This window comes from Phacochoerus africanus, chromosome 2 (assembly GCF_016906955.1).
Source record: "Phacochoerus africanus isolate WHEZ1 chromosome 2, ROS_Pafr_v1, whole genome shotgun sequence".
NCBI classification, from domain to species: domain Eukaryota; kingdom Metazoa; phylum Chordata; class Mammalia; order Artiodactyla; family Suidae; genus Phacochoerus; species Phacochoerus africanus.
Genome location: NC_062545.1, coordinates 83,882,238 through 83,896,550, shown reverse-complemented (window position 1 = coordinate 83,896,550; position 14,313 = coordinate 83,882,238). Strand labels below are relative to the sequence as shown.

The following is a 14,313-nucleotide window of genomic DNA, read 5'->3' as shown; positions in this document are numbered from 1 at the left end:
TTGTTTCAGAATAATGACTGTGGAGACTCCTGATTTCCGTGCTAGAAAAAAAGAAATGCTTCAGGGATGAAAGTTATCATTATGCCAGTAGTAGAGGTCTACATCTCTCCATCATTGTTCAAGCAGTGTGCTGTGCTCAAGGGAGCTATTTTAAACACATTGTATCTCTTGCTTAATGAGGTAGCAAGCAACTTTTTTTCATATGCTTCTATTCCTCATTTAGCCCCCAGCAAGTGAGACTGCCCTGTTTATTAAGTTAGTTAAGTTAGTAATTCTTGTGCCCATTTTAATCATCTTACCTTTTTGTCTGCTCAGCCTCCTTATGTTTTGGAAACAGTAAGAGCTGTCAAAGACAGGGCTTCATCTGTCCTACAGGGAGAGAGCCTGTGACTCAAGCTGGCCAATGAGAGTGTTGCATTCCCCCTCACACATTGTGATTGGTCCAAGAATGGGCATGTGATACAAGCAGAGCCAGAATATTTTTCAAAGATTGATATGGATGATCTGGGAGAGAGGCTTATTTACTTACTAGAAGTCATGCAGGACTATGTAAATCTGCTGCTGTCAGGACTCATCTTCTCCATTATGTAGACATAACCAACCTGCAAATTAAAACCAACACCAAAAAAAAAAAAACAAAATTATTAAATGAATACATAGAATGAGTCCTGGAAACTTCATTTAAGCACTTGGTTCTATGCTAGAAGTTACTAACCCTTGCAGTTTTAGGTTAAATAAGTTAATTTTTTTTCCCTGGCTTGAGCTAGAAATTGAATTGGGTTTCTGTCATTTCCAACCAAGCGTCCTGGCTAATTTAATTTATCCTTGTACATTGTTTCTATTTTGGGCATCCTGGACCCAATTCCAGCATGTGTATTAGGAGGTGGGAGGCTTCCTGTGCAATACCAAGCAATTCTCAGACACCAGCATGGTGTCCAAGAATTCAACTCAGTTCTGACGTTTATCCACCCAGAGATAGCATCAGATTCCACAGTTTAAGGGTTCAGTCCAGTCAGACTGCCTCCCTGCCAACCCCACTCCTCCCCACACCCCTCCAGATACTCACACTTCACACTAGTCACAAGCCCAAGCTGAAACCTGTGCTTCTGAAGGATGGGCTATAAACCAGAGGTTCCCAAGACACCCTCCTTGGGTTAAATTAATTAGCTAGCATGGCTCACAGAACTCAAAGAAACATTTTCCTTACTAGATTACCAGTTTATTATAAAGGGAGTTGAGGGAATCACCGACCCAGCAAATGAGCAGGGTTGAATGGAAGCCTCTTTAAGAAATTCTCCCATCACTCCCTTGGCAACTGCAGACTAAACCAGATGAAGGAGCACCATGCAGGGGCCCAAGTTGGCTGGAAATCTCTAGGGGTTGATACTGCAGCCTCCATTCTCTGCAAAGAACCAAAGATATCCCTTCAAATTAGTATTCAGCACTGAGGAAAGAATACTCAGGAAATAACTAAGAAACAGCCAGATGGAAGAGATGCATAGGGCAAGATGTGAGGGAAAGGGTGGGGCTTCCAGGGCCTCTCCTGGAGTAAACTCACCCACACCTCCATGGGTTTGTTCACCAACCCAGAAGATCTCTGAACCCTGTCCTTTCGGGCTTTTTAGGAGGCTTCATTACAAAGGTGTGATTGGTGAAATCCTTGGCCATTGGCTATTGATTCAACATCCAGCTCCTTTTTCCTCCCCAGGGGTCAGGAGGTGGAACTAAAAATTCCTACCCTCTAATCACCAGGTTGGTTCTCCAGGCAGCCAGCCTCATTCCAGAGATGCAACATCACCTCATTAACACAACAAATGATACCTTTTTCACTTTCAACAGGTAGGACAAGGTTTTGGGGAATGTAAGTCAGGAACTGTGGATGAAGACCAAATATATCTGAGAAACAAATTTTGGTCATCTGAATGACCAAATACACATTATAAATTACAATATCACAGATTCACAACTCTGGAAACCACCATCCATATGCATTCTACTACCCTCCTTCCAAACTCCCTGACATATTCATTCCACCTGGCATGGCTGTTAGGCACAGAGGCTTTGAAAATAGACAAAACTGAGTTGTTGTTTTTTTTTAATTTTCCCACTGTACAGCAAGGGGGTCAGGTTATCCTTACATGTATACATTACAATTACATTTTTGAATAACATTTAGAACTTTGTCTAGATACTCATGTTGCAACGAAACTGAGTTTTGATGTCAGTTCCACCATGTACAAGTTGTGTGTCTTTGAGCAAACCAGTGATTTCCTCAAACCTGTTTTCTCTATACAATAGGGATATTTTAGCACTTATCTCCCATATTTTTATTTTAATTTTTTATTATAGCTGATTTACAACTTTGTGCCAATTTCTGCTGTATAGCAAAGTGACCCAGTCATACATACATATATGTTCTAAAAAATTATCATCCATCACGGTCTATCACAAGAGATTGAATAGAATTCTCTGTGCTCTACAGTAGGACCTTGTTGTTTGTTCTTTCTAAATGTAATAGTTTATTTTGAGGTGATTACTGTAAAGCACTCAGCATCTCTTCTACAGGCTGTCCTAGACACTAAAAATGTGGTGGTGGTGGTGGCTTGGGCAACATGCATATCCAAGGATATGTCTCTCTTTTATTTCTCATGTCATGGCAGAGTTAACTTTACAGAGGACAGTAGTCTCAGACATTTCATGACACTCTCTGACACCACAGTATACCCCGTGTACTTTGTACCTGCAGGTCAGAGCCATTACCTCATGCTACCATTGCTCCCAGGAGTTGAGGAAGTCACTGACCCAGCAAGGGAGTTGAGTTGAACAGAAATTCTCTTCCAGAAATTCTCCCATCACTCCCTTGGCAATTGTAGACGCAACCAGATGAAGGAACACCAGGCAGGGGGCCAAGTTGGTTGGAAATCTCTAGGGTTTGATACTGCAGCCTCCATTCTCTGCAAAGAACCAAGCACATCCCTTCAAATTAGTGTTCAACCCTGAGGAAAGAATCAACACCGCCTCCATTTCTCCATCTTTGGGTAATCTGTTTTTGCCTCACTGATTTCAAAGAGGAATGTAAACTCTTCTCATGGTTGGTTGACAGCATAGGTTTAGAGGCAATAAAAAAGAATGCAGAGTTCAAAAAGATACATCCTCAATAGTGTTTGACTTCTCCCAGTGCTTAACTTGACTTCTGAGTTGGTTGCTGCAGAGTAGTTCTATGCTTCAAAAATTGCTTTACAATTTCATTTTTTGGCCATGTGCTGGCATGTGAAATTTCCTGGAACAGGGATCGAACCCATGCCACATCACAGCAGCAACTTGAGCCTCTGCAGTGACAATGCCAGATCCTTAACCCACTGAGCCGCAAGGGAACTCCTACTATTTCTTATATATCAGAGTGTTTGAAACTAATCTGTGCAAAGGAGGTAGAAATCTTGGCAACAAGACCAAGGTGAATACCACTTGAATACTTCCCTTACACCTTGCTCTGCTTGTACCTCAGACTTTTCCTCTGTCTCCACAACAGCCTTCCAGTGTATTAGGAGGGGAAAATTTCAATGTGAAACAAAGTTTAATTGCAATTGCTTCCGCCTTCTAGGAAGCAGCCAGCAGTGCTATTTTCAAAGCTGTCCTAAATAAATATACAGTCTGTTCTAGTAATACTCCAATGTCCACTGCAACACTATTTACCAAGACATGGAAGCAACCTATTTGTCCATTGACAGAGGAATGGATAAAGAAGATGTGGTACATATATACAATGGAATATTACTCAGCCGTAACAAAATGAACGAATGAAAGAATGCCATTTGTAGCAACATGGATGGACCTAGAGATTATTGTTCTGAGTGAAGTAAGTCAGAGAAAGAAAAATACATGACATCACTTATGTGTGGAATCTAATAAAAATGATACAAAAGAACTTATTTATAAAACAGAAACAAACTCACAGATTTCAGAACCAATCTTATGGTTACCATAGGGGAAGCCAATGAGGAGGGGGGGGAAGAATTGGGAGGGTGAGAAAACACATACAACTACTGTATAAAACAGATGATTAATAAGAACCTACTGTATAGCTCAGGAAAATCTCCTCAATAGTTTGTAATAACCTATATGGGAGAAAAGAATGGATATATTTATATGTATGACCTATTCACTTTGCTGTACACCTGAAACTAATACAATATTGTAAATCAATTAGACTCCAATAAAAGAAAAATAAATTTGTTCGGGTGATTCCCCATCACCCAGCCCTACCCACATGTTCTGGGCCACGTGTGGGAGATCCCTACAGACACCTTTGCCAGGGCTCCCCTGCCCTCTGGCTTCCAGTTGGGTTAAGCCCCTAGGCAGCATCTGCAGGAGCTGGCAAACAAGAGGAAGGAGAGATTAGGGTCTGTCTTCCCTGCTCCCTCCTGGCTTCAGTGCCTGTAACTCCTGAGACGGAGCTCTTACTGGCTCTTGCCCAAGCCCAGCTCTCATTTCCTCCCCCTGCTCCTTCAGGCCTGGGGGAGGGGTGTGTGTACGTGATGGCTTCCTACTGCCCCTGTACTGGGAGGCCTCAGTCTTCCTTGGTTTCTCTAACTCGTCTACCCCTCTGGTCTCTTAGTTAACTTCTCTTCATTTCAACCCCTTTGAGTGGAATTTCGATTTCTGCTGGGACACTGCTGCACAATTAAGTTGAAAATAGTTTGTTTGCCTGGCAAGCACAACTTTAAGAAAAAGATTCTCACCTCCTTGCCAAACAGACCAAACCCATAAAGCCCCTTCTGTGTAGAAGTTCTGGAACTGCCACGAGGAATGTCATAATTCAGTCCTGAGGTAGATGGTTCTTTTCAGGAAAACTTCATAATGAGATGGCTATCCTGGTTAAGATATCTTGGGTATCTTTGTTGGATATTTTGGTTATTTGTCTGGGAGGAAAGGGATAGAGATGGAGAGAATTTATCTTCATTTCTGAGGGAAACCTTGAAGAGAAGAGTGAGTAAATGAGTAAAGGGCCTGGAAAACAGGAAGAAAGGAAAACAAAGAGGGTGGTGGAAGAGAGGAACCTCAAGCTCTGGCAGGAGACAAGCAGTGAGAAATTCTCAGTTGTGACGGATGGCCCAAAAGAGCCAGGAATAGCGGTGTCTAAAATTATTGAAGGTTATTTTGTGTTCTGTGTTGCAATAACTGTTATTATAATTCCTTCACCCTATCTTCCTCCACCATGCCATCCCTCCCTCAAAAGATCAATAAAAGTCTGCTCTAAGTAACAGCTTTGTGAACATAATGCTCTGAGAGCAGAAGAGAATGGGGGTCCCAGGTGGATCCCTTCAAAGAGAATGGCAGTTTTGTTCACAGTGAGAGGGATGCTGGGAGGAAGTAAGTGTGGAGAAGCAGGCAGTTAGGAAACCCAAGGAGAACTGTGAGTATTCAGAACTCCTCAGAGATGTTGCAGAGTAGAGACAGGACTTCTTTCATTTTGAAGGATATAAAACGAAATAGCCCCAGAAGGATGGAGAGTTTAAGGATATCTTGGCTGGGGCAGTTGGGTTGCATTTGCATATTATCATTTAATTAATACTGCAACCCACTGAGATGGACGGTCACTGTTAACTCCAGAAGGCAGGAGTGATATGAATATGGTCATATGAAGCTTATATGAATCATTGGGAACAAATAAGAATAGTAAAATTAACTATGTATAGTGTGGAGAAAAGAGAATTTTCTTACACTGTTGGTAGGAATGTAAATTGGTGTAGCCACTATGGAAAACAGTATGAACGTTCCTCAAAAAACTAAAAATAGAGTTGCCATATGATCTGGCAATCCCACTCCAGGGCATATATCCAGACAAAACTATAATTCGAAGAAAAGAAACATGCACCCCTATGTTCACAGCAGCACTATTCACAATAGCCAAGACATGGAAGCAACTCAAGTGCCCACTGACAGAGGAATGAATAGATAAAGATGTGGTACATATAATATGACCCAGCTATCAAAAGAATGAAACAATGCCATTTGCAGCAACATGGATGGAAGTAAAGATGATCAAACTAAGTGAAGCAAGTCAGAAGGAGAAAGACAAATACCATATGACGTCACTTCTATGTAGAATCTAAAATCTGACACAAATGAACTTCTCTACAAAACAGAATCAGACTCACAGACACAGAGAACAGACTTGTGGTTGCCAAGACGGGGAGAAGGGGGGTTGGAAGTTTGGGACTAGTAGATGCAAACTATTAAATATAGTATGGATAAACAACAAGGTCCTACTATATCGCACAGGGAACTATATTCAATATCCTGTAATAAACAAGAATGGAAAAGAGTCTCTCTCTCTCTGAATCACATTACTGTACAGCAGAAATTAACACAGTATTGTAAATCAACTATACTTCAATCAAATAAATTTTAAAAAAGATGAATTATCCATAAAACTCTTTCTGAGTTTGAAAATTTTAAATAGAGTTTCTAAAGTAGCAAGTGAATGCATAGATGTTTACACTGACAATTTCTCTAAGTGCTTAGAATGGCACCTGGCACCAAGTAATTGCTATACGTGTGTTTGGTGTTTTATTGTTTCAGATGAGAAACTTCTAACAAACAACTTTTTAATAGATAGGACCAGAGTTCCTGCTGTGGCATAGTGGGTTAAGAATCTGACTGTAGTGGCTCGGGTCACTGGAAAGATTGTGTCCAATCCCTGGCCCAGCACAGTGGGTTAAAGGATCTGGTGTTGCCATAGCTGTGGTGTAGGTCACAGCTGCGACTTGGATTCAATCCCTAGCCCAGGTACTTCCATATGACTTGTGTGTAGCCATTAAAAAAAAAAAGAAAGAAAAAGAACGATGCAATTATTGCAGGATAGAAAGGCAGACAGGCACAAAGAGGGATGGATCGGTGGATAGTTATAAGGGCAAATAAATTGAAAAAAAAAACAAATAACAGTTCTTATTTCGCTATTGTTATAGAGGCTTTGTTGTTCGGGGAATGGCCCCTCATTTTGTTTTATGCACACAAATTGTACCATCTGATTCTCATAAGGGTCATGCAACTACGTATTTCAAGATGTTCAGATTTAACTCAAGAACACACAAACAAGGGTATGTTTCTGGTCTATTGAAAGCAGCACTGATGGAACTTGATATTCACAGGAATGCAACCACAATATGTGTTAATCTTGTCTACTGTGAGCAAGACCGCATTTCTGACACTTTAGGTACGTTTCATGCTCAGAACTCCCTTCTTCTCATTACTCCACTTCACAGAGGAGGAACTTGAGCACAGAGAACCTGGAGATTTCACAGCTAGTAAGTACTGGGGCAAGGCTTCAAACCAAGACAGTGCTTCTAGAGCTAAAGTCCTCAAGGACTAAGTTACCTAATCTTAATGCCAGAAATAAGCAGCCAGGCAAACATTCCACCTTGGTCCTTCTCTCTAAATATTTTATTGTCATCTTTGGGGGCACAATTCTAAAACTGCATAAAATATACTAATTCTTTTTTTTTTTTTTTTTTTTTGGCCATGCCTATGGCATGTGAAAGTTCCTGGGCCAGAGATGGAAACTGCACCACAGTAGTGACCCAGGGCACTGCAGCGACAACACTGCATCCCTAACACACTGTGCCACAAGAGAACTCTTTTTTTTTTTTTAATTCTTTCTTCTTTATTACTGAATGTGGGAAGGATATCATCTAACAGGCATTTATTCATCCTTTCAACAAGTACTTAGTGAGCACCTACTTACTAAATGACAGAAACTCTTCTAGGCATATGGAAGTGAACATGTGGACAGAAATCCAGGCTCCGTGGACTGTAGATTCTAGTGGAGTGGATATGGGAGATAAACAGAATAAACATACATATTGTGAAGAAAAATAAAGCAGAGAAGGATGCAAAGACAGGGAAGGCCTCCACAAGAGGGTTGGTCATTTGTTTAGGAAGCCATGAGGAAGGAAAGGAAATTCGTGCTCTTTTCCACTTTACTTTTATTCTCCTCTCCACTAAGACAATGCTTGACTGGAAGCTAGGTTGCCCGGAGCCTGCTTACCATAACTTTAGAAATTCACTCTTCAATGAAGGCAAAGCCAGAAATGTTGCTGTTATGTTGTTGCTGCTCCTGTCAAGAGCATTTTGAGGTACTCTTAGGTTGCTGGGTCTTCCCAGGCAACAGCCCCTGGGCTGTAGTTCTAGAAAGATCCTCTTAAGCCAGAGCAGCACCTCTTAGTCAACTCTCTATTCAAGCATGTGGAGATCTGAACTTTGCCCAGAGCCATGGTTGCTTCAGGGTCCTCCACACGCAAGGCTTGATCTCAAACTTGTCCTAGGTTAAGACACTGAATGATGAGATTTTTCCTTTCTCTTTCTCTTTTGTATGGATGTGTGGTTCTGCTAAAAAGGCAACACTGGAGTTCCCTAGTGGTGCAGTGGGTTAAGGATCCAGCATTGTCACTGAAGTAGTGCAGGTCACTGCTGTGGTACAGGTTTGATCTCTGGCCTTGAGAACTTTCATGTGCTATGGGCATGGCCAAAAAATATAATAAAATAAAGAAAAATAAATAAATAAAAAGGCAGCATTGCCACAGAACCTACAGAGACAATCATCAGAGATATATAAACCTGTGGCGGGAGAGCATGCTAATCAAGCCTGTTTTTTTTGTTTGTTTTTTCATTTTTGTCTTCTTAGGCCATACCTTCTGCATATGGAGGTTCCCAGGCTAGGGGTCCAATCGGAGCTGCAGCTGCCAGCTTACACCACAGCCACAGCAATGCAGGATCCGAGCCATGTCTGCAAACTACACCACAGCTCATGGCAACACTGGATCCCTGACCCACTGAGCAGGGCCAGGGATTGAACCTGAGGCCTCATGGATACCAGTCAGGTTTGTTACCACTGTGCCACAATGGGAACTCCAAGCTGGATTTTCCCGTGGGTTCTAATCATGCCCAAATAACAGTCCCTGAACCGGGACAAATAAAATTTTGAGCCAAAACTTCCAGCCTGAAAACAATATATTTTAATTCACCAAAAGGCTTATTTCCACTCTTGAAAGAAATCTTTGGAAATCTGAAACAGTCATCATTTATCTCAGGTTTCTCTCTACTTCTTGAGGAAGGCCATTGCCTCACTCAGAAAACATAACCTCAACCTACTTGTCTGGTTTTGAATATTATGGAAAACAGAAGCTAGGGACCCATTGTCCCAGGTGATGCTATGACTGTGGGGCACTTTTTTGACAGCAGTGTTCATAGTCAGGGCTTGTCTTCAGTTGGTTCAAAACACAAAGCCAGGAGTTCCCGTCGTGGCGCAGTGGTTAACGAATCCGACTAGGAACCATGAGGTTGCGGGTTCGGTCCCTGCCCTTGCTCAGTGGGTTGACGATCCGGCGTGGCCATGAGCTGTGGTGTAGGTTGCAGACGCGGCTCGGATCCCGCGTTGCTGTGGCTCCAGCGTGGGCCGGCAGCTACAGCTCCGATTTGACCCCTAGCCTGGGAACCTCCATATGCCGCGGGAGCGGTCCAAAGAAATAGCAAGAAGACAGAAAAAAGAAAGAAAAAACAAAACAAAACAAAACAAAAACACAAAGCCAGGGTGACAATGTCAGCAGAGGAGCACCCAATGTCAATCTCCAGGATCACCCTCTCCACCCAGATGGCACCCTCTTCCCTCCACACCTGTTTCCTCCACATCCAAGGCAAGGTAGCCATGGTTACTCTCCACTCTCCCCCTTCCCTCCCCCTTCTATGGTTTATTCCTGGATTCTCGGTTGGTCGTTCTCACACTTTAGAGGAAACTGAGATCCCCATAGAGCTCACCAGACAAATTTCTGAATACCTCCTTCTAATTCTACAGACTTTTTTTAGTAATATTATCCCCTCCCCCCCCCCCCCCCCCCGGGCCTGGCTTTATGGATATATAATTTACAAATAGCAATGGGTAGGTTGAAGGTATACAAGGTGAATAATTTAATATGTAGCTATTGTAAGAGGATAACTGCAATCAGGTAGTCATGCCCACCATCTCACAGTATTATCATTGTGTGTATGTGTGTGTGTGTGTGTGTACGTGCACAATTGTGTGTGTGGATGAGAACTTCACAGTAGTTAATTATGGTCAACTTGTTGTACCTTGATCCCATACTAAAGATTTGATTTAATAGGCCTGTGTTCAGGCTCAAGATTCTGCATTTTATTTTACTTGGCAATTGTTAAAGTATAGATGATTGACAATGCTGTGCCAATTTCAGCAAAGTGACTCAGTCCTATACATTCCCTTTCTTATACCATCTTCATCATGTTCTTTCCTAAGAGCTGTATATAGTTCCCTCAGCTACACAGTAGGACCTCATTGCTTATCCATTCTGAATGTAGATTCTGCATTTTAAATAAGCACTGCAGATGATTCTGTCATAAGAAAGTGTGAGAACCACAATTTGAAGCATAGTGTTAGTGGCAGCAAAATAGTGTCTCAGGAGAGGATAGACACAGAATTTTAGATTTCAGATATGTTCAGTGTAGGAAGAAGGTTAAGCTTGAGAACCGTAGAGATGTAGCATGATGGGATGTTCGGCCAGGAAAGATCGGTCTGGGCTCATGCCTTCATTGCATTTCACAGATAGGGAGCTATAGGCTCTGAGAAGCTGGGCGATGCTCCCAGGGGGTTATAATATGGTTATGGCAGGAATAAAGTATCCACTTCCTGTTCAGGTTTTCTTTCTCCCACCTTACATTTTTTTTTTTTTTGGTCTTTTTGCCATTTCTTGGGCCACTCCTGCGGCATATGGAGGTTCCCAGGCTAGGGGTCAAATCGGAGCTGCAGATGCCGGCCTATGCCAGAGCCACAGCAACGCGGGATCCAAGCCTTGTCTGAGACCTACACCACAGCTCACGGCAACGCTGGATCCTTAACCCACTGAGGAAAGCCAGGGATTGAACCCAAAACCTCATGGTTCCTAGTTGGACTCCTTAACCACTGAGCCACGACGGGAACTCCTCATCTTACATTCTAAAATGAAGTAAAATGAAGAGGATGAATTAGAAAAGTTCTTCTGGGAGTTCCCGTCGTGGCGCAGTGGTTAACGAATCCGACTAGGAATCATGAGGTTGCGGGTTCGGTCCCTGCCCTTGCTCAGTGGGTTAACGATCCGGCGTTGCCGTGAGCTGTGGTGTAGGTCGCAGACACGGCTCGGATCCCGCGTTGCTATGGCTCTGGCGTAGGCTGGCGGCTACAGTTCCGATTCGACCCGTAGCCTGGGAACCTCCATATGCCGAGGGAGCGGCCCAAGAAATGGCAAAAAGACCAAAAAAAAAAAAAAAAGAAAAGTTCTTCTGTCTTTTTCAACCTTTTGGTAGGACTCTAGAGTTTCTAATTGTCTCTCAAAATACAACTCCGGTCTATTTAAACATTTTGGAAGAATAACAAAGGAGCTGACTTCCACAAAAGCAGAAAAAAAGCATGGGAAAAGTACAGCTGGTAGAGGACAAGCTTTTGTTTGGGAAGAGATTCTAAACAATGATTTTATGCTTCAAATACCTGTAATTAGACTCCTCTGTATAACCACTCGTTTCCTTTTGACTTTTCTATATACAATCGTTCTTTTTTTCTGCACAGCAAGGTCACACAGCATCTGACTGATGCACACAGGAGAAGCAAGGTGTGTGTGTCATGACTGCTGAAAGGTGTGGGCATCCTTATTTTTAAAAACCAGATATCAAGCACCAATAATCCTTTGACCCTTGTCTGTCAAACTCCTCTCCATTTGTATAAAATAAATATTAATTTCAAAGTTGTGGTGCTAAGCAGTTTTTCAGGAAATCTGTAGCTTTTCAAGATGGCCAGTGATTTCCATGCACAAAAAGACAAGCCTAAGTAACATATATATATTTTTATATTTGTATAATTTTTTAACTGAAGTATAGTTGATTCACAACATTGTGTTAGTTTTAGGTGTACAGAAAAGCGACTCAGTTTATATGTACATGTATATTACATGTACTCTTTTTCAGATTCTTTTCCCTTCTAGGTTATTAACTAATATAAATTTTTTATACAAATTTTACTGCCCTAATTGCTTGGAATAGCCATTACCCCAGACAGTCTTTTCTTCAAGGGGAAGGATTCACCAGAAAATGCAGTTTAGCACATTCAGAACTTGAAACTGGACCTTTTTTTTTTGCTTTTCGCTTTTTAAAAAAATTTTATTTATTTTTTATAGGGCCACACGCATGGCATATGGAGGTTCCCAGGCTAGGGGCTGAATTGGAGCTACAACTGCCAGCCTACACCATAGCCCCAGCAACTTGGGATCTGAGCTGCATCTGCGACCTACACCACAACTCACGGCAACACTGGATCCTTAACCTACGGAGCGACTCAAGGGATTGAACCCACAACCTCATGGTTCTTAGTCGGATTTCTTTCTACTGCGCCGCGATGGGAACTCTGAAATCCAACACTTTTTTTTTTTTTTTAAGACGTCCACTTTCTTTAATGTAGTATAAAAAAGTTATGACTATAACCAAAAGTAAATTGAACATTATCACATTTTCTTACACCACGATCTAGTTTTTCATATTAACTTTACTATTCAAACAACAGAAAGTAGGTGGCAATTTAGGGATTGGGAAAGAGATAAAACCAAAAACACCTTACTACGATGTTTATTCTACACTGTGTATAGCTATGCTCACAGAGAGGGCTTCTCTTACTTCTCCGCTGTGCAGGAATTCAGTTGTATATAAAATTGAACCTTCTCAAAAGCTGAGGGAGACTAGAAATGATGGGTCCATATCTGGGTGCATTGTCAGACGGCTCAAATAGTGGTGCAGCTACCAGCGTATAATTTTTAGGGACTGCGAATAAGACTTTCTCTTGAAGCAGAACCAAAAACAACTTCTTATGTTCCTTAGGTTTTGCAATGTGTGCAAGAATATATGGGAACTAAGGATGTTCAAAAGTTGGTCTCCACCATCTACCAAAACAATCGTCAATGACCCAGTCTTGCAGGACTCCATCTTGACAACCCAGTATCTCTGTCATTAAGTGTTTTAGTCCTTCAATTTCATCTTCTCCTGGGTTAAGCTCACTATCAGGTAATTTGAAGAAAGTTGTTCCCAGCTGTAGCAGTACACATGGGGAGCTGGTGCTCATGGACAATCAAAACCACTTCTACAGTCCTCCTCATGCCAATTTTATCAAATTCCTCACTCATGCACTGAAATCTGGCGGCAACAAAGCTGTCCTTCTCATACAGGGGCTCTTTTGTACCAAAAGTGTAATTAATAAGAGGGTACAGGTTTATGGTGAGCACGAGGCTAAGGGGCTTGATCTGCTGGATGTACTTGTTGCCATATTGGTAAACCCTCCGGGGCCAGCTGGTCTGTAAGTGACTGGGCGGCACCATGGACATGCTGGTGAGCTCTGGCACCAGCCTCCGAAATCTGACATTCTTGAAGGAAGAAAAGTTTCCACTCTCTCCACAACAGACAATGGAATATTCTAGAGTAGAAGAAGCACAGGTTTTGGAACCAGGTGCCAGAAGACCTGGCTTGACTGCTGTGACAGGTTTTCTTTTCACTTTGCTCTTGTGCAAAATGAGGCTTTCCCAGCCTATCTGACTGACTGTCATGAGGTTCCATGAGTTTTTCTTGTAAGATGATTAAATAAATCTAAGATCATTATTTGGTAACTGATGCATTCATCTGTAGTGAAAATAGTACTAAGAATATTATAACATGTAGTATAGGGAGGAAATAGTGACACTACTTACCTTTAAATAATAAAAAATACCTTTAAATATTTTTCAAATGAATCGACTGACAAGGGGTTCATCTCCAAAATTTATAAACATCTCCTATACCTCCATACCAAAAAAACAAACAACCCCATCAAAAAATGGGCAGAAGATCTAAACAGACAGTTCTCCAAAGAAGACATAAAGATGGCCAAAAAACACATGAAAAGATGGTCAACATCACTCATCATTAGAGAAATGCACATCAAAACCACTATGAGGTACCACATTACACCAGCCAGAATGGCCATCATCCAAAAGTCTACAAACAATAAGTGCTAGAGGGGGTGTGGAGAAAAAGGAACCCTAGTACACTGTTGGTGGGAATGTAAATTGGTGCAGCCACTGTGGAAAACAGCATGGAGATTCCTCAGAAAACTAAACATACAACTACCATTTGATCTAGCAATCCCATCCTGGGCATCAATCCAGAGAAAACCATGACTCAAAAAGACACATATTCTCCAATGTTCATTGCAGCACTATTGGAAATAGACAAGACATGAAAACAACTTAAATGTCC

The 14,313-nt window shown here is 41.8% G+C and overlaps 1 long non-coding RNA gene and 1 pseudogene across 1 annotated transcript; both read right to left on the bottom strand.

Moving 5' to 3' along the window:
- Positions 1 to 305: 305 nt before the first annotated feature.
- LOC125121051 (uncharacterized) lies at positions 306 to 2,011 on the bottom strand. Its single transcript, XR_007133385.1, has 3 exons — positions 1,252 to 2,011; positions 530 to 602; positions 306 to 369 (listed from the first exon to the last, which is right to left on the bottom strand). It is a non-coding gene; the product is annotated as an uncharacterized LOC125121051 (long non-coding RNA).
- Positions 2,012 to 12,661: 10,650 nt separating this feature from the next.
- LOC125121050 (cleavage and polyadenylation specificity factor subunit 5-like) lies at positions 12,662 to 13,406 on the bottom strand (annotated as a pseudogene).
- Between the last annotated feature and the right edge of the window lie 907 nt (positions 13,407 to 14,313).